The sequence below is a fragment of the Amphibalanus amphitrite genome, unplaced genomic scaffold, assembly GCF_019059575.1.
Source record: "Amphibalanus amphitrite isolate SeventyFive unplaced genomic scaffold, NRLGWU_Aamphi_draft 000008F_arrow, whole genome shotgun sequence".
Lineage (NCBI taxonomy): Eukaryota > Metazoa > Arthropoda > Thecostraca > Balanomorpha > Balanidae > Amphibalanus > Amphibalanus amphitrite.
Window position 1 is genome coordinate 2,296,679 of NW_024881504.1, and position 18,972 is coordinate 2,315,650.

Sequence of the window (18,972 nt, forward strand, 5' to 3'; positions counted from 1 at the left end):
TGCGTTTTTCTGTTCATTGATGCTTGGTGTGTGGTCTCTGATGTGTATGGCCTCTGTGATCTCTACGCGTCTGGGGTCACGGTTGGAGTGGATGATCGACGTGTTTTCTACCAGGTGTTCTCTTGTCAGTCTAATGTTGTGTTTCTCTAGCATGTGTGTCTTGATTGCTCCCTCCTGTTTGTGCATGGTCAGACGACGAGACAAAGTGGTGCATGTGTATCCAACGTAGCTGATGTTCTGAAGCCTGCAATCTTCAGAGGGACAGTCAAATTGGTACACTACGTTGGTACGCATGAGCCGCTTAGTCTCAATCGGGTTGTTTTTCACAAAGCTTTCGAAATGTGAAAGTGCTATTACGTTTAATGGTCTTTGTCTAAAAGAAGATATATATATATATATATATATATATATATATATATATATATATATATATATTGTTCATTGAATAATACAGCGTACGAGTGATTGATGCATTTCTTTTTCCGCTGCCCAGAAGGCAAGTTGTACAGACAGATCGACGGAGTGGCGATGGGCTCGCCGCTTGGGGTACTATTCGCGGAAGCATACATGTGTCACATAGAAACACTAGCCCTTAGCGAGCTGAGAATTAAGCCTTTCATCTACTGCCGCTATATCGATGACATTTTCGTAGATGTTGCTGATGAAACACAACTGGAAAGTCTCAAGTTAAAGCTCGAAGAAACTTCTGTGCTCAAATTCACAGTTGAGCTGTCTGTGAACAATCGCATACCTTTCCTAGACGTACATATAGATGGCACTAACAACAACTTTGTTACCTCTGTGTACAGAAAACCTACTGACACGGGCAAGTGTCTCAACGGCGTAAGCGAATGCCCTGATAGGTACAAACAGAGTGTTGTGCGTGCGTACGTTCACCGAGCTCTAACCCACTGCACTACCTGGCCCCTCATACACCAAGAGCTAGACAGAATTCGAAGCATTCTGGCGTGTAACCACTTTGCACTCACAGATATTGATAAGGAGATTAACCCGCGCCCTGCTGGGGGTCCTGGATTTCCACGCCCTGCTGGGGGGGGGGTGCTTGAACACCCCCCCCCCTTCTAACTCGGCTCCTGGGCCACGTAGCGATACGCCGAAGGCGGCGTTCGAAAGAGCTTCAAAAATAATGAGGAAATCACTTCGGTCAATTTTTTGGTCAGGTCAAAGGTCAGGTCACCAGAGGTCATTGAAGGCAAAATTTCGCCGATTTCCAGGTCGAATGTCGAAAATTTCCAAGAAGCCAACGCATAACTCGGGAACCAATAGAGCTACAGCGCCGCGGAAAAAGGCATTCGATAGCCCTATTAACGCCCTTTCTGAGTAATTCTCTCAGATTTGACCTAACGTCAACGGTTTTGCCTGCAGGGGGCAAAAACTGCAAAAATAGCAGATTTTTTCGGAAACAGTTTTTCTGCAATAACTTTTGACCCAAGCCTTATACGAGCTTACTTTTACCGGCATCGTGTTCCTCTCGTCAAGACGCATCGAATGAACTATAACTTGACCTTGAAAGGTCAACTTGAAAATTTGACCTCAGGTCAAGGTCATGACCTGACCGGAAAGGGTCATGTTGCATATCAGTCGATCCGTATCGTCTAGCTGAACACATCTAAGGCGTTTTCATCGCTCTAGCATGCCTCTATCAAAAGTTATTTGCGAAAAACTGTTAGATACCATTCGTGACCTAAGATGACCTCAGGGCATAAACAGGGGTCACGGACACCATTTTCATGTTCAGTGTGTCTAAAACACTTGTAATTCAGTGTTTGGGAGTGTTTATAATGTCTTTCGTCCAAAAGAGGCGCATTTCAATTTTCTCCCATTGACTTATAATGGGGAGGTCGCAAAATTGACCTGACCTTAGGTCATCGATATCAAAATTCTGAAATATACATTTTGTACATGCTATTGCTCTTAGCAATCGCTGAAAGTTTCAAAGCGATCGGTCACTCGGTGTAGCTATGACAGACATTGAAACTTTTTATGAGGTGAGGTCACTTCAAGTGACCTGGTGACCTGACCTTGAATGACCTTGGTCTGAAATTTTCACAACATGTGTAGAATTGATGTATGATAAGGTGTACCAAAAACGGCGGCGCTCCGCGCCGCCGTTTTTGAGATATTCGCGAAAAACCACAAGGGGGGTGTTCAAACACCCCCCCCCCAGCAGGGCGCGGGTTAACAGGCAGCTTCACAAACACTTCTCACCGTCCAGTGTAAATGTTGTGAAACCGACCGACATCAAACTTTTCTATAAGAACAGAATGAACACATCATACAAAAATGACGAAAAGGTGCTGCGTGACATCATAGCTAGAAACTGTATCCCTCGTGACCCACAAAACCGTGTCAAACTGGTAATCTATTACAAATGCCCGCGAACTGCTGACTTGTTCATGCAAAACAACCCGTCTAAGGACAGATCCCCTCTCAAGGCTACCAATGTAGTGTATGAGTTCAAATGTACCTCCGGTGACTGTGCGCGCCGCTCCAACTCTACATACATTGGCTTCACTACCACATCCCTGTCTCGGCGTTTAACCATGCACTTGCAGTCAGGTGCCCCTAAACAACACATGCGAACGTACCACGATATCGACTTATCTCGGACCGACCTTGTATCACACACATCTATCATAACTACGTGTCACACCGCAAACAAACTTCGTGTCTTAGAGGCGGTATATATCCGTGCACGAGATCCTGTAATCAACAGACAAATGAACACGCGCGGAACACTGTCTCTGTTTGACGGTGAACCACTTGTCACGGCCTAACCGACTTAGACTCACTACTGAAAGCGTATATATGTTACAGGGAGTTTGAGAAATCCGTGAGTTTGCAAACTCCCTAGTGAGTTTGCAAACTCCCTGACCCATCAGTGACTTTGCAAACTCACTAGGGAGTTTGCAAATTCACTATGGAGTTTGCAAACTCACTGACCGGTCAGGGAGTTTGAGAAATTCCAGAGCGATTGGGCCAAATAAAATCAAATGTGTAAGATGAGGGTGGCATACGTGCCGTCCGTGATGTTAAAACAAAAGCGACTAGTGGTACGGCCTATATAACCGTCGCACGCTGACAAAAAGCTCACAGATCCTTCATTGTTTTACCGAAAAAATGCTACTCGCGGCTATGTAAAGGGGAGGTTCGGATCAACGTGCTCCTCCGTTCCATCGTTTCCATCCTCAGGAATCAGGATACTTAACCCTCGCCGGCCGAGGGGGGGGGGCGGGTGCCGCCCCCCATAGGGTTTTTTCGCGATAGCTCCGAACACGCTGGCGATAGAGAGCTGAAACTTGGCATACCTGACCTTTGATCCAAGCCGGATCTTTTGACACCAACCGCATTTTTGGGTCAGGTCAGGTCACTGACCTATGACGTCATAAGTGAACCTCTGCACGGTCTTCAGATGTCGCAACTTCGCAACGCCCTCACTGCCAGAGGAGATGTCACAGGGAAATGAAACTTGCAGGATCTAGTATCCATTATGAGTCCCACAACTTGTATATCTCGGATTTTTCCTAAAGGTCATATGAGGTCAGGTCATTTTCGTGACCTCACCATAATAAGTCAATGGGGAAAAATTCAAACTGCTATTCTGGCGCCGGGAACGATCTCCAACTATCTCAAGCACACAGAATCGTGATTTGATGCACTCCTTGCAAGGTTAGATGCGTCACTTTTGCAATGTTGACCTTGCGTGACGTCATTTATGACGTCATCAAGGTCAAATTAGTTTTTCGTCAATAACTCTTGATCAAATTGAGCTAGCGAGTCGGGAAAGGCACCAATGGACTCAAGAAGGCCTGCCGAATCGCATGATATGCGACATGACCTCTTTCGACCAGCTTCGTGACCTGGGGTGCTGACCTGACCTTGACCTGAGGTCAACACCCCAAGTTGACCTGACCCGGACACAAAGTATATCATTCGACGCGCCTGAGCGAGGCGAACACGATGCTGCCAAAATCGGCGCTCTGCGGCCGTTTTTTGCGAAGTTATTCACCAAAAACTGAACCGTACCCTGGGGCACTTGACATGACCTCAGAGGTCACCGGTTGACCTAGGACCTTAAAATCGGGTACCAATCTCTGCGTCTCGTAACGGCGCACACGCTCGTTTTTTTCCGCGACGCGCTAGCTCCACCAGGGGCGAAACGGCGAGGGGGGGTCGCACCCGCCCCCCCCCCCCCCTCGGCCGGCGCGTATGTAGAAAACCAATAGGTCCGGCGAGGGTTAAATCCTTCTCGTCCACGCCGAAACCCCCACTCCGGGCTGGACAGGCACCTTTATCTCATGCGGGCTGCTCCCTTGGAGCGGCACCGCTGCTCCCGAGGGAGCGCACTCCGTAGCCGGGTGCAAAGAGTGCTTGGGGGGCTGGTCGGTCTGTCAATTCGGACGGGCTCAGCCCCGGCGACTCTGCATATAGGGTGTCTGCCCAGACCAATGTCTCCCCTATAAGTCCTATCATTCGTCCGACTCTGAAATGGTCTTGTCAGACCGAAAGGGCCTAACCCAACAAAACAAAAACAAACAAGCAGCGTGCGCCAGTCGCAGCTGGGCTGGCTGCCAGCAGCGCCGGGTCTCGATGACACGTCTATGGCGGAGTGGGGATGGGCGTGAATTGATGCGTGTGCCTGTACTTTAGCATAAGTGACCAACAGTCAGCTGTTTCTACTTTGATATATTTAGCCTGACTCTGGAATAGCCGCACTTGAGTGGAACGGGTCTACTTGGGACGTGAGCTAAATAAATGTATAACTAAATAAAGCGGCGGTACATGCATGGGTAAGTCATTGAACAGTTTCAAATAAAAAAGGTATTTATGGTGTGCATAATGCATATGATCTATAAGCTTTTTGTCAGCGTGCGAGGCCTTAGAGCTAGCCTCCTTTGTTTTAACATCACGGACGGCACGTATGCCACCCACATGCTGCACACTTGTTTTTATTTGGCCCAATCACTCTGAAATTTCTCAAACTCCCTGACCGGTCAGTGAGTTTGCAAACTCCCTAGTGAATTTGTAAACTCCCTAGTGAGTTTGCAAACTCACTGATGGGTCAGGGAGTTTGCAAACTCACTAGGGAGTTTGCAAACTCACGGATTTCTCAAACTCCCTGTAACATATAGATTTATCCACGTGTCGCGCTTTACTCGTATTGTGAAACTCGAATGTATTTTGATGTATGGAATAACTGACACAGTTATATGTGCTGAACGACTCGACGCGAATGTATTCTTTATTGTTTTGGTCATACTTTATTGTACATAACTTGGTGCTTATGTCTGAAGATGCTAGTGGTACTGGCGAAACGTTACAAAACATAGGCACCATATTAAGCTGTTTTTCAAATGAAGACAAGAAGCTAGTGCGCCGTATTGAATCCTTAGAAAAGAAATGCATCAATCACTCGTACGCTGTATTATTCAATGAACAATGTATCAAAGAGAATCTGCTCCCTACCTTCACATATATATATATATATATATATATATATATATATATATATATATATATATATATATATATATATATATATATATATATATATATATATATATTATATTCGTGTAAGCAGGCAGTATATTTTCTTGTAGACATGTTTGATTGAAAACGATAGCATACTTAGCTTTTACGTTCTTCTTAGAAAGTTTTTCTTTCCTCCGGATTGTCTTTTTGTGTAATTCTGGGAGATTATGTATAAGGTCCCCAAGACTCATAGATCTGTAAAATTCATGTATGTTTGCACTTTCAATTATACGACGCGTTTCGGAGAAGCGTTCTCCGTCTTCAGGTAAGTACACAAAACACACACACCGTCTTGTCACTGTCTAACGATCGCACTGTCTACTTGAATAAAATAAATAAATCATGATTTGTTTCATATCTAATTGTTCTAATTACAGTTTCGCGACGTTCGATGGGCTATCAGACAATCCGGAGGAAAGAAAAGCTTTCTAAGAAGAACGTAAAAGCTAAGTATGCTATCGTTTTCAATCAAACATGTCTACAAGAGAATATATATATATATATATATATATATATATATATATATATATATATATATATATATATATATATATATATATATATATATATATATATATATATATATATATATATATATATATATATATATATATATATATGTTACAGGCAAAGTGAAAACTCGGGCATTTTGCAAAATGCCTAGGCAATTTGCAAAATGCCTGACCGGCTAGGCATTTTGCAAAATGCCCAGGCAATTTGCAAAATGCCTGACCGGCCAGGCATTTTGCGAAATGCCTAGGCAATTTGCAAACTGCCTGACCCACCAGGCATTTTGCAAACTGCCTAGGCAGTTTACAAAATGCCTGGCGGGTCAGGCATTTTGCAAAATGCCTGAGTTGTGATTGATTTATTTTACCGTTTTTGTTTACCACAGGCGTTGACCACGTCGTTCCCATGTGCCTGAGCCCCAAGCACATTCAATATTTACGAATATACCCACATCTTCCGCCACTTCCGTCGAGATGGAGCCACTACTGAATGGACTGTGTAGATTGAGCCAACGTCTCCCTATACTTTTCGTATACGGAGTTGTAGCCGTGCGTGTGTACGAATGCTGTGATGGGGCGCGGAGCAGGGCACAGAAAAAAACATGGGCGCGGAAAAACGCGGCGACCGGCCGAATATTGACCCGACATTCTTCGCTTCCCGTGCTTACTTACATCACGGCAACAGAGGGCCGCAGTGACACGGGGTTGCCAGCTCGATCGATAGAACAGAGACATCGTATCCAATAAGCATTTTTGTTAATCACGTGTCACGTGGAAAGAAATAGTCTATATCTTGAGAAATCAGCCATTTTTGGTACATTTCAGGAAAAACAGCATTTATAAACAATGCATTGGAATGCGATGAGATACATTCCATAGACTAAAAGAACGTGTGGCTTTTCCAGAAAAGCAAGTTTTTGGTCATCCACGACCCACGTGCACACCTTTATAATAAAAAGACGCTTAGAAATAACAAGTTTTACATTCAACGGACATGTTCATCTTTACACAGTCACAATGCATTGATAATGTAGGCGTGTGGCCCGCCAATCAAACTACCATACATCGAAAGAACATTCTTTTCTGATCAGATCTACCCAAAGTATTTCCAGAGTCATCAAGGCTCTTAGAAACATTACCATGTTTAACGCGTGTTTACCGATAAAACCCCGCCGGGCGCCCGGCAGCCGGCGCGGCGGTCGGGCCGCTGCCTGGGGCTCAGTGACCCTGAACTCGGCAGCGCTACCCGGAGAATGTCTCACTGTGTGCCCTCCCACTTGGTGCGTATCGCTTGTGATTAACCCCTGTAAGCGGCACTTACAATAATGCTTATGCATCGTCGCTGGTGTGAGTTCGATGTCGGGCATTTTGCAAACTGCCTGAGAAAATAATTTCAGGCAGTTTGCAAAATGCCTGGTGGGCCAGGCAGTTTGCAAACTGCCTAGGCATTTTGCAAAATGCCTGGCCGGTCAGGCATTTTGCAAATTGCCTGGGCATTTTGCAAAATACCCAGCCGGTCAGGCAAGGGCTCCGCCACCGGGGGGGACGGGGGGGACACGTCCCCCCCAACCAAAATGTTGGGTGGGATATAGTATCTTTTGTCCCCCCCAAAAAATCTGTCAAAATTTCCCCTTTAGTTATTTAAACTTATTGCAGATTTTGTCACTCTAGAAGAAAGGGAACGGCCACGGGGTAAGCCTATGAAGGAAAATGGCTAGCAGAGGATTACTCCATATGGAAGCGATTGCTTCCAAACTCCATTGCCGCCTTTTATTTCATTTATGACGCATCACTCACAAACTAATGAAAGTAATCATAATCATCGTCCTGTGGTTTCAAGGCGATAGCAATAGGCTTGTTTGTTGGCTGTTGCTAATGGTTTGACTAATAACTATAGTAAGAATCCAAGGAGTCGTGTGTAACAAGGAACTCAAGGAAGACTGAGGCGGCAACCAACGATGGATATCAGGTCCTACTTCGAGGGCCAAAAGCGACAGGTATACCTATTTTGCCATTTTTTATCAATTGTTGAAACTGGCTCTATTATCAGCTCAAATTACTGTCAGCTAAATGGGCTATGTGGAATTAATGCCGGAAGGAAGTCAAAGCTGTGAATGTTGAAATCATTTAACATGTGTGGTATGAACTGGTTTCCTTGCCACTACCTACCTGTTAACCTACACGTTTCTGCGGTGAAGGTATACCTTCTATCTAAAAAAAAAACTTATTTTATTACTTGATTTTTATAATCCTAAATATGTGCACGCTTCGTGGACAAGAGAGTATTACCCTTCTAACCAACATGCATTACCTATAGCACTTTTGAAGAAAATTTATAGTAGGTACCTGTTTCTGTTTGCCTGCTTTTCTTTATTAAATAACTACCTTCCGTTTCCCAGTAGGCAGTAGTTCAAGATATGCTGACTCTTCTTGTGCTTCAGCATGGTGGATGTTATTCCTTTAAGTCTCCAACTTTTATTAAATAAATTTAAAAATAAAAAATGAATGACCCATGCTTGCAAGCCCCAAAGGCCAAAGTATGTACAGATGGAGTTTTACTTGTAGATACCTATCTGAGGATGAAAACCACAGAGCAGATAACCTTTGTTTACTGTGATAAAAAATGGTCTGATAAAGTTGGCATTTTAAGACAAATTAAGACAAAGTTCAGATTTCAGAATGCAGTACCTATTGTTTGTTCAAATAGCACTTAAAGTGAGTTATGATCCTAGCAAATTTATAAATACGATGTTAGAAAATACTTCCAGGGACTGAAGAGAGAGCACAGAAAGCATGTCTTCTGTATGTAGCAGAGGTGGAGATCTCGGGGGGGGGGTCAGGACCCCCTGAAAACGAATTACTGCTATGTAAGTCACTGGTACTGCATCCAGCCCCAGCCTGCCTCCATCTGCCCGGCCTGGAACCCCCCCCCCCTGACATTTTGACAGGTCTCCACCCCTGGTATGTAGTGAGCATGACATAATTGGCTTTGCTTCCATGCTGCTCTAGGAATAATGTCATATACAAAACCTGATTAGTATAGTGAATCATCATACGAACATGTGTATAAAAACAAAACAAAATGTCCCTTTTCCCTCCTGAAGCATTGAAGCAGTCCTGACAGCTAGTGTCTTTCATTAACAATTATGCATGTCTTCAGAGGCTGTCCGTACAAGATCCTGTTCCTGATCATCCTCAAGAAAATGTGGCTGGCACTTCAACTGATCCCTGCCCGACCGTCCGTTGCCCTGATGGCAGCAAAGGTGAGGAATGCATTTGTATTGGTTCAACAAAGTTTACATCTTATGGTTCCTTATGCTCGATGCTATTTGATCTGTTTGTAAATTAGGTACGTGAAAGCTTGTTCCTTTGAAATAGGGACTGGCAGAGCTAGCACCTTTTGATATCCTGAACCGATTCGCATAGAGAAGGGAATCCCATTTACTTTTTTGTTGATTAACCCTTCCCAGCCAGGGGCTGCCATCACCGACTTTTTTTGCAATTGACCATATTACAACAAAAAGTAAGAAATGTGATGCTGCTGACATTTAAATGTTGTGTTTGGTTGAACCTTAAACCTTTTTTGTGACCACTTTCGCCAAAGGTATTAGAAAAAAATGATCTTCAGGTTGTTGACCTGACACAAGGGGTTAGCAGTTAGCAGCGGGATATACCAATCGGGTGTATTTTTAGCTGTTTGCTGTTCAGGCCAACACACTCATATCCTTCTAACATATGAGAAGCGAAAGGGCAAAGTGTGCGGGGGGGCGGTGCCCAATAGCTATTCGGCCGGGTTGTTGTTATTAAAGGGGATAAGGGTGTCAAGCGTTGGAGCTAATACATATTTCTTTTCGCAACTTTAACCGTAACTTGTTCATCTTCTTTGAAAAACACCGATTTGGCCAGACCCAATTTAGGTGTTTGGTTCTCGCACTCAGCGAAGATGTTCACTATTTCCTGACCATATCCTTCCAGGCGGTGGAGGGGGGGGGGGCATTTTTTTGCCCCCCTTTAGTTTTTTCAATATATCTCCAGAACCGCTGCGCCGATCGTCACCAAACTTTCAGTACCCTCCCGGGAGTAGCTAGCGCACATGGTGACCAATTTTTTTCCAAAGGCTATGATAGGTTAGCCGCAAATGACGTCAGAGTGACGTCATTTCTGCCATTTTCGACCAGAAAAAGGTTTCGCGGGAAGAGCTGTCAGGCCTATAGGTAGCTTTGAAGATACAGAAAAATGTTCAAGACATAAAAGGTGTAGAATCACCATGGCTACTAAACTGCTGTCTCGAAATTTCGAAATTTCTGAATTTAGACCCCCAAAAAACTTAAAAAAATTAATGTTATAAAAAAATCCAAAAAGTTTTTCGATATTCGAAAAACGGAAAATATGTGATATCGAGTTCTATTCACTTACCAAATTTTAGATCGATATCTCGTTTTTTGGCCAAGTTATAGCGAAAAAACTTCAAAATTGATAACATCAAATTTTCAAACTCAATTTTTAGCAATTCTAGACCACGTAACGCAAAACAAAGACCATCATTAGACTCGCCGTGACAAGCTGCATCGAATCAATACCCATTTTTGGCAAAAATATCAACTTTGAAATTTGACCTTTTTTTACCTGACATTGACCTGACCACCAGAAAGTGACCTAAACCGTTCCTGATGGTCTTATAACTAACACCATTGAGTTTGAAATGAAAAATTGACCATAACTGATTAAGCCGGGTCTAATTAAAACAGAAAACAGCTCTCCTCTTCAGCAAAAGTGCTTCCTATTTCCTGACCACATTCATTTTATTGTCATTCACAGATCCTCTTCCTCTCCATGGCATCATCAAACCTCATCAACCCGATTCGTCACTGATTCCTGCACAAATTCTGGCAGGAAGGACTCTGAAGTTCCAAAAAGCTTGGTACGTTGAGTACCCCTGGATTCACTACAGTGAGACACTGAAAAAGGTGTTGTGCTTTCATTGTATGAAAGCTCATGCTTCCGGTGCCATGGCGACGGTGAAAAAAGCCGAACCAGCGTTCTCAGTTTCGGGCTTCAGTAACTGGAAAAGAGCGAAAGAAAAGTTCCTGGGACACGCAAAGTCTGATGCTCACTGCCATGCCATCATTGCGACCACGAAAACGATGAGGCCAGCAGATGAGGTAATCTCCGACACTCTGTCCAAGGATCAAGCTGTTGCTCGGGCATGTCTGTTGAAGCTGTTTACCAGCCTGATCTATCTCGCAAAGGAAGGCTTGGCACTACAGGGTCACGGAAAAGATGAAGGGAATTTCATCAGTCTCCTCAAACTTCGTTCAGAGGACAGTGCCGAGCTTCGATCGTGGATGAAGCGCGAGAAAAAGTTCACCCATCCAGACATACAAAATGAAATGCTGGAGATGTTGGGCCAAGAGGTTGTCCGAGGTATTACGAAGGAAGTGGCTGACGAGGAGCTCTTCGCCATCATGGTTGACGGCACACAGGATTGCGCGGGACTGGAGCAGGAAACTGTCTGCGTGCGCTATGTTGACAGTGAGTTGAACGTGCATGAGGAGTTTCTAGGCTTCTATGAACTGACTGAAACAACAGGTGAGGCGATCGCAAACATGCTGAAAGATGTGCTGCTGAGACTCAACCTGCCACTGGAGCACCTAAGAGGATTGGGGTTCGATGGAGCTGCGAATATGTCGGGGGTCTACAAAGGAGCTCAAGCGATCATCAGGAAGGATCAGCCATTGGCTGTTTTTGTCCACTGCGGGGCCCACTGCACGAATCTTGTAGTGAACGATGCGTGTGCGGCGTCCAGGTCCATCGCAAAGGCCCTCCAGAACGTGAATGAACTCGGTGTTCTATTCAAGGACTCAATACACTTCAGGAAAAAGTTCAAGGCCGTCTGTGACGGAACAGGAGAGGCGCCCATGGCGAAGCTTAGGCCACTCTGCCCAACAAGGTGGACAGCCAGGCTGGAAGCCGTGAACACCACGATCGAAATGTACGGTGAAATCGTCAAAACTCTGGAAGAACTGTCGCAGGGTCGCGGACACGTGGCTACGCGCGCTGGTGGCCTGCTAGAACAGATGAGGTCGGGGAACATGTACGTGTCGCTAGTAATGGCGCGTACGATGCTGGCGCCATTGGACCACTTGAGCCGTCGCCTACAAAGAAAAACCTGCACGGTGTCAGATCTCTCAGAGGGCGCCAGAGCCACTCGTGACTTCATGGCGGGTGTGCGCGAGTGTGCTGACGAGACAGTCAGCCGCGCGCTGCAGGCTGTTGAAGAATCGCCGCTGGAGCTGGAGGCACCAACTGTCCCAAGGCAGATCTGCCCACCAAAGCGTCTCACAGGCAACGCACCCGGCCACAAAGTGACCGGACCCCGAGAATTTTTCCGGATAGAGCTGGTGAAGGTGCTGGACACCGCCTGCATGCAGATCTCAGAACGGTTTGAGGGCGCTGGTGTGCGGCAGCAGGAGAAGCTCGAGAGACTTCTTTTGGGACCAGCTGACCTGACTCACCTGGAAACTGTGAAAAAGAGCATGGATGTGTGGCCAAGTGATCTGGACCTGCATGAACTGTTTCCTCAGCTTCATGTTTTCAAAGCTGCAAAGAACTTCAGCTGCCTTGCAGAAGCCGCAGCTGAATACCAGAGTATGTCTGAAGACTCACGGATGCTCTTGCCTCAGGTGAAAACCTTGCTGAAACTTCTGCTCCTTCCTCCTGCCAGCACGGCTACAGCAGAGCGCAGCTTCAGTGCTCTGCGGAGGCTAAAATCGTGGCTCAGGTCAACTATGGGTCAAATGCGCCTCAACGCCGTGGCCCTATGCCACGTTCATAAGGATCGCCTCGAAACGGTCGACATTCGCGCCCTGGCGGGGGAATTTGCTAGTAGGAATGATTCCCGTCGGATGATTTTCGGAAAGTTTTGAGGAGCTGATGTCCCCATACTGAACGATACGTGAGCGAATGATGTCTGGGCATCGCTCCGATCGGCGAAGAGCCTCCGCCCTACCCCATCCGGGCTAACCCGTGCCCGGCCGCCCAACATTTGTTGGGTGGCCGGGCCGCCGGCCCGTCGCGCGGACCGCCTGTGGCCCGCGTGACGGGTCGGTGGTCAGGGGGCGCCGCCTCGCGTGGGTAGAGGTGCGAGGCGGCGTGGGCGGAGGCCGACGCTATCACCTGCAGTGAAGTGATACCCTAGATTGTGAATATCTATATTTGTGATGTATGAGTGCCAATCAGATGAAGGCATTGAAGCTAGCTGCAATAGTTTGAGAATGTTTGGGGCAGGGTAAAAAACGTTTGCATTGAAGCGCTGTTCTCGTAATGGCCAACATATGGTGAATACATATCGTGATATTGACTGGATTTTGTGGACTTAAAAAAAAATCGTGCCAGGGCTATGACGAAAAATAAGTGGCCTAAATCCGATGAGAAAACACGATTTGGGGGTACCCTAGGTTTAGAGGAGACACAGGGCGATGAGCGAAGAATTGTCCCCCGTCCCCCCCAACCAAAAGTCCGTGGCGGAGCCCTTGCGGTCAGGCATTTTGCAAATTGCCTAGGCATTTTGCAAAATGCCCGAGTTTTCACTTTGCCTGTAACATATATATATATATATATATATATATATATATATATATATATATATATATATATATATATATATATATATATATATATATATATATATGTCATTAAACACGACAGCATGTTTGATGTTATTCAGCTTTTTTGTTTCATTTTCGTGACGTCGGACGGTACTTCTTTCTTCATCGTTCAAAGAGAAAAGTAACTCACCAAAAGAAGCAATGGCTGCGATCGAGATTAAAGTTGTTGTAAATCGGTTACTCATTAGGATGTAAATTGAAGTTCGTTCATGATTCGTTCGCTGTTATATTTATCTTAGCTTTCGATCAGCATTGATCATCATCAGAGAAATGAATAAACACAAATGATGTCGCGCAATATATGTCACAGATGAATAAAATATTAACATTTCTTCAAACATCGTCCTATTTGTATCATGGCACCACTCTTTCGAACACAAATCTACATCCAGCTAAATGGCTAAATACACAGGTCTTAACATCGTTACCGTGAATATTAGGTACGATGGTAACGAATATTATCACGGTAACGAATATTCATCGTTACCGTGAATATATATATATATATATATATATATATATATATATATATATATATATATATATATATATATATATATATATATATATATATATATATATATATATGTATATATATATGTATATATATATGTATATATATATATGTATATATATGTATATATATATATATGTATATATATATATATATATATATATATATATATATATATATATATATATATATATATATATATATATATATATATATATATATATATATATATGCGTACCTCACAGTAATTTATTAATACATGAAAACGATGAAAGATTCTTTAATTTTAGTCTCTATAGGCACTTAATAGCGCACTATAGACAAAAATGACGCACAACTTATTGTATACGTCGCGTCATATGTGGCGCAGCCCAGTTTTGTGCACTACCGTTGCAAGTTTCGTCAACATCGTCCCGTAACGTATAAATGCATGTAAAATTCGTTAATTGTATCCACTTTCTGCAAAAATGGCGCACAAGAGACAAAACAACGCACATCAGTTTGTTGTATTCGTTGCGCCATATGTGGCGCAGGTCAGTTTATTGCATCAATGTGTCAAACTTCGTCAAAATCGGCCCATAATTGGCAAAGTTGTGGCCAAAACGCCTGACGTTGAGAGCGCACGTGGTCACTCAAGGTGGGGTGCCACGTGCCACGTGTGGCCTAAAGACATAAAGCGACCACCCTTTTGTACCATATGAAAGCGGTCGTCAGTGCCCTTGGGCAGACTTTCGGGTGCGCCACCACTGCCTCCCAGCGGCCGATCAAACTTGGTCAATCTTTAAATGAGGGCTCACCTCACTATCGGTCACAATATCTCCGGAATGGAGAACCCCGGGCGGCCACGTGTTTGACACGTAGTAGACCCAACACCATTGGTCATTGTCGCAACCGACTTGGAACTCTGGCTCAAACTCATGCAGCGACGTTATCACCTGAGCATAATTATGCACCAATGGCTACCTACCCCAAAATGCTACACCCACGTGGCGCACGTGCGAAAACACGTGCACTACGTGATGAGGTGTACAACTACCCTAGAGCATCCCCTTGACGACTGACCTCGATTGGTTTCGCTGGCACGCATTGTTTGCGCGGCATAGGCCATCATACCAGCAGTGGTCAAATTTTCACGGAGGTGATCCCCTCAAACAAGTGCGGGGCGTGCACGTGCATTTCAATCGCCCCATATATGGCCTATGCCACGTGGTAGGCGACATGTGGGTGCATATCATACTTGAACATTTTCAAAATCTAACGTGGGAATTTTGAGCAAAATCGATTTTAGTAACTTTTTCAAGAAATCCCATTGACTTAACACGTGAATATTTGTGCGCGTGCCATGTGCAAAAAGTTAATTATATTTCAAGCGATCGACATTGTCGAACGCACCCCCTGACCGACTACCGGCACTCAAAAAACAAAGAAAATCTATCAAGCCGATTTTGAGCAAATCGAGAAAAACCGTTTTGGCCCATTTCGTAACGTTAAACCAATGGCGGCTGCACGTGCGATTTGCACCCCCTTCCCGAGGCTGCCCGAAACGGCGCCGCCGGCTCATGGTAGATGCCGGGGCGGCCACCCAGCACATAGAAGCCCATCGCACTACAAGCACTAGTGATGTCATTTTCCAAAAAATAGCTGACCGATACCGACCGAAGCCGAAATTTGGGAAAACTTTCCGACCGAATACCGACCGATAACATCCCAAGCCGCAATTTGACCGAAATTTGACCGAAATTCTTTTTTGATATTATTTTACTCCCAAAATCAAATTATTTGGTAAATTTCTGATGACAACATTGGGAAATAGCATTTGTCGTTTTCAGAAAAATTTAGAACTGGTGCAAGTTAAACCCACTGAAGAATACCAAAACAGAATTAAATTTGACAAATGTCAAGAATGCCTACATGGAATTGAAAATTATTTGATAAGTTAGAGGTACTTGAAACATCCAAACAAGTCGCACAAAGAACAGTTATGAAAAATTAGACAAACAACTAGTGGGAGAATCTTAAATATTATTGATTTGTTTATGAAAGTAAAAAATTATGTTGTCGGAATAACTTACTGGGAACAACAACCTCAAAAGCTACTGAACTACTCAACAAAGATGGGCTGAAATATAATTTCTAGCAAAACCCTCATAAGTGGCGTAAGTGAGACAATCCTAACACAGTCATTTCTTCCTTCAACGACGGTTCCCTGACGAACAGAAATAAAAAGAATACTCACGAAAGACAATGTTAGTAAGAATAAATCACTATAAAGCATTTCACGATGAAAGCTTCCCCAATTGTCCATAATTTTACCAAAAGTAACCACCATCCAACCTAGCCCCCCAACATCTCCATGTACGTTTGTTGCGGCGTTTATGGCGCCATCCAAGGCGCCATCTACATCAAAGTTATATAAATCTAATTAAACTCATGAATATTTTGTTTCATTTGCATTAGAGGTTAAGTTTGTTATTTAATTTAACAACCTTAAATTAATACATATTTTGAATTTAGGTTTTAAAACTTAACAAAATTAATACAGGTTTCATCAAATTTGTTTTTAGGAGTAGATAATTTTATGACAAGCTGACGCAGCTGCGACATTCACCTTGTGTTCTCTGACTATTGCTTGTCGATGATGCTGCGTAAAAGTCGCAAAAACACCAATGATATTTTACTGATATCGTTGCTTCCTGCTTACATCGCTAGCGGATTAAGGCTTGAATAGAACCAATACCAAAATATCTGATTTGGCAGGAGATATACCCTTCAGAGGCTTCAGAGGTTTTTAGCTATGAATACATTTTCCCTCTGATAATAGCTGGAAGGTTATGATGAAGCAAGTGCTATTTTGCATTATATCTCAGGTTTTGGATACTGTAGCAACATTCATTAGACTGAGTGTAAATTGACCAGCAAGCCAGACTCAAGTCAGACAGATTTATCAATGCACAGAGGTCAAGAGTTTTTCTGCTGGTAAATGCTGGGAAATTGGGTAAGTTGCAAGGGTAGTCATAAAGCAGGCATCACACTTCTTTTTGCAACCAAGGAGAGGTGCTATACCCAGAGATGCTTTCTAATCAAACCTAACCAAACCAAACCAAACCTAACCAAACCTAGCCTAACCTAACCTTACCTACAACATACAACCTACAACCTAAAATGTACCACCTAAAACCTAACCTACAGTGCCTCTCCTTGGTTGCAAAAACAAGTGTGATGCCTGCTTTACTACTACCATGCAAGTCCTTCCTTCGAGTATGAATTAGGGTTACCAATCAAGCCATGTTTATCCTCATAAAATATTTTTTATGGATTTTTTTTTTTGAAAATGGTTTCACCGACAGGGTGACCGAAAATGTCCGATTTTGGGGGGCCTGACCGACCGATAACCGAATCGGTCAGCACATCTTTTCGGTAACCGAATTTTTCGGTAACCAATTGACACCACTAACAAGCACCCGTCTGCGAGAAATTCGATGCCGAAAATCCACCTAATGTTGAAGCCTATGGGCCTAAAACACGTGCACGTGCCACGTGCAAGAAAAATAATTATATTCTTAGCTGAGGGTGTTTCGTGGTAGATAATCTGCGGGGGCAGCTGCCCTGAAAATTTAATCAAAATCTATCGGTTCGTTTGGAAGCCTATCAAGGTGCCCCAATCTCCCGCACCAAACACGAATCCTATCCCGAAATGGAAACACCCTCAGTTTGTTTTTCAATAGAAAAACACAATTCTAAAGAATAGTGTTTGTCTAATGAAGAAACAACCTTCGGGTACCTTTCTTTATATTACACGATTTCAACACTGCTGAGCGCCCGGCTCGGCACCGCAACCCGCGCCCGGCCGGCGGTGTGTCATTTGTTATTCATGTCGATCGCCGCTCAGCGCCTGAAGCCGTCTGGCCGGCGCCTGGACACTCAGCAGCCGGAGCCGGCGCTCTCTGAACATCTCAACACACGCATACCTATCTAGGAACACTTTAAGTCTGCTAAATGTCCACTAATGGTTTTGACGTGTTTCTTGGAACTCTGCTGCGCCGGACACTTTCAGCCACGTGACATTGGTCACCCACGTGACATAGAACTTCCAGAACCTACTAGAACGTTCGAGAGTTGTGACGCAGCGACGACCAATCACAAACGTCTGAGTCATAGTCGAAAAAGTCTTGAGCCAATCGTAAGCCGCCACGCAGGGTAGAGGGCCACCGCCCCATAGTAGGAACTAGGTTGAGGGAGTCGAGCTCTGACCACCCCTCACGGGTGCCGTTCAGAAGACCCCCGGCCGTCACTGAGACCAGACGTGTCGTGCCTGAATCGTGTGTGACCACCAATACACCGGTGCCGAGGAACTGGAGTCTGCAAGGGCTAACACCTGCCCGCCGTGCCCCAGCCCTGGGCCCGTGAACAACGGCGTGCTACACTGGTGCCGCTGACCGGGATCGAGCCTACTGCCGTAGAAGCCGTCTGCCGTCTTCTCTTCCATCTGCTTCTGCGTGCGACTCTCAGCCGACGAAAGACTACAATCAGCCAGTGGTTGGAAACTGTTATGCCATTCCACGGATCACTGGCCGGCTACCGTATCCACCTCGACGTACCCATCGACCCGAAGTCATACACTGTAAACTGCATCTGCTGGCGCCTTCTAGAACCAGTCTCCACACTCAGAGCAAATCTCCAAGACGTGCTGCCGCGCCTCTGCAGGTACCATAAAACTTTCATCGAAACC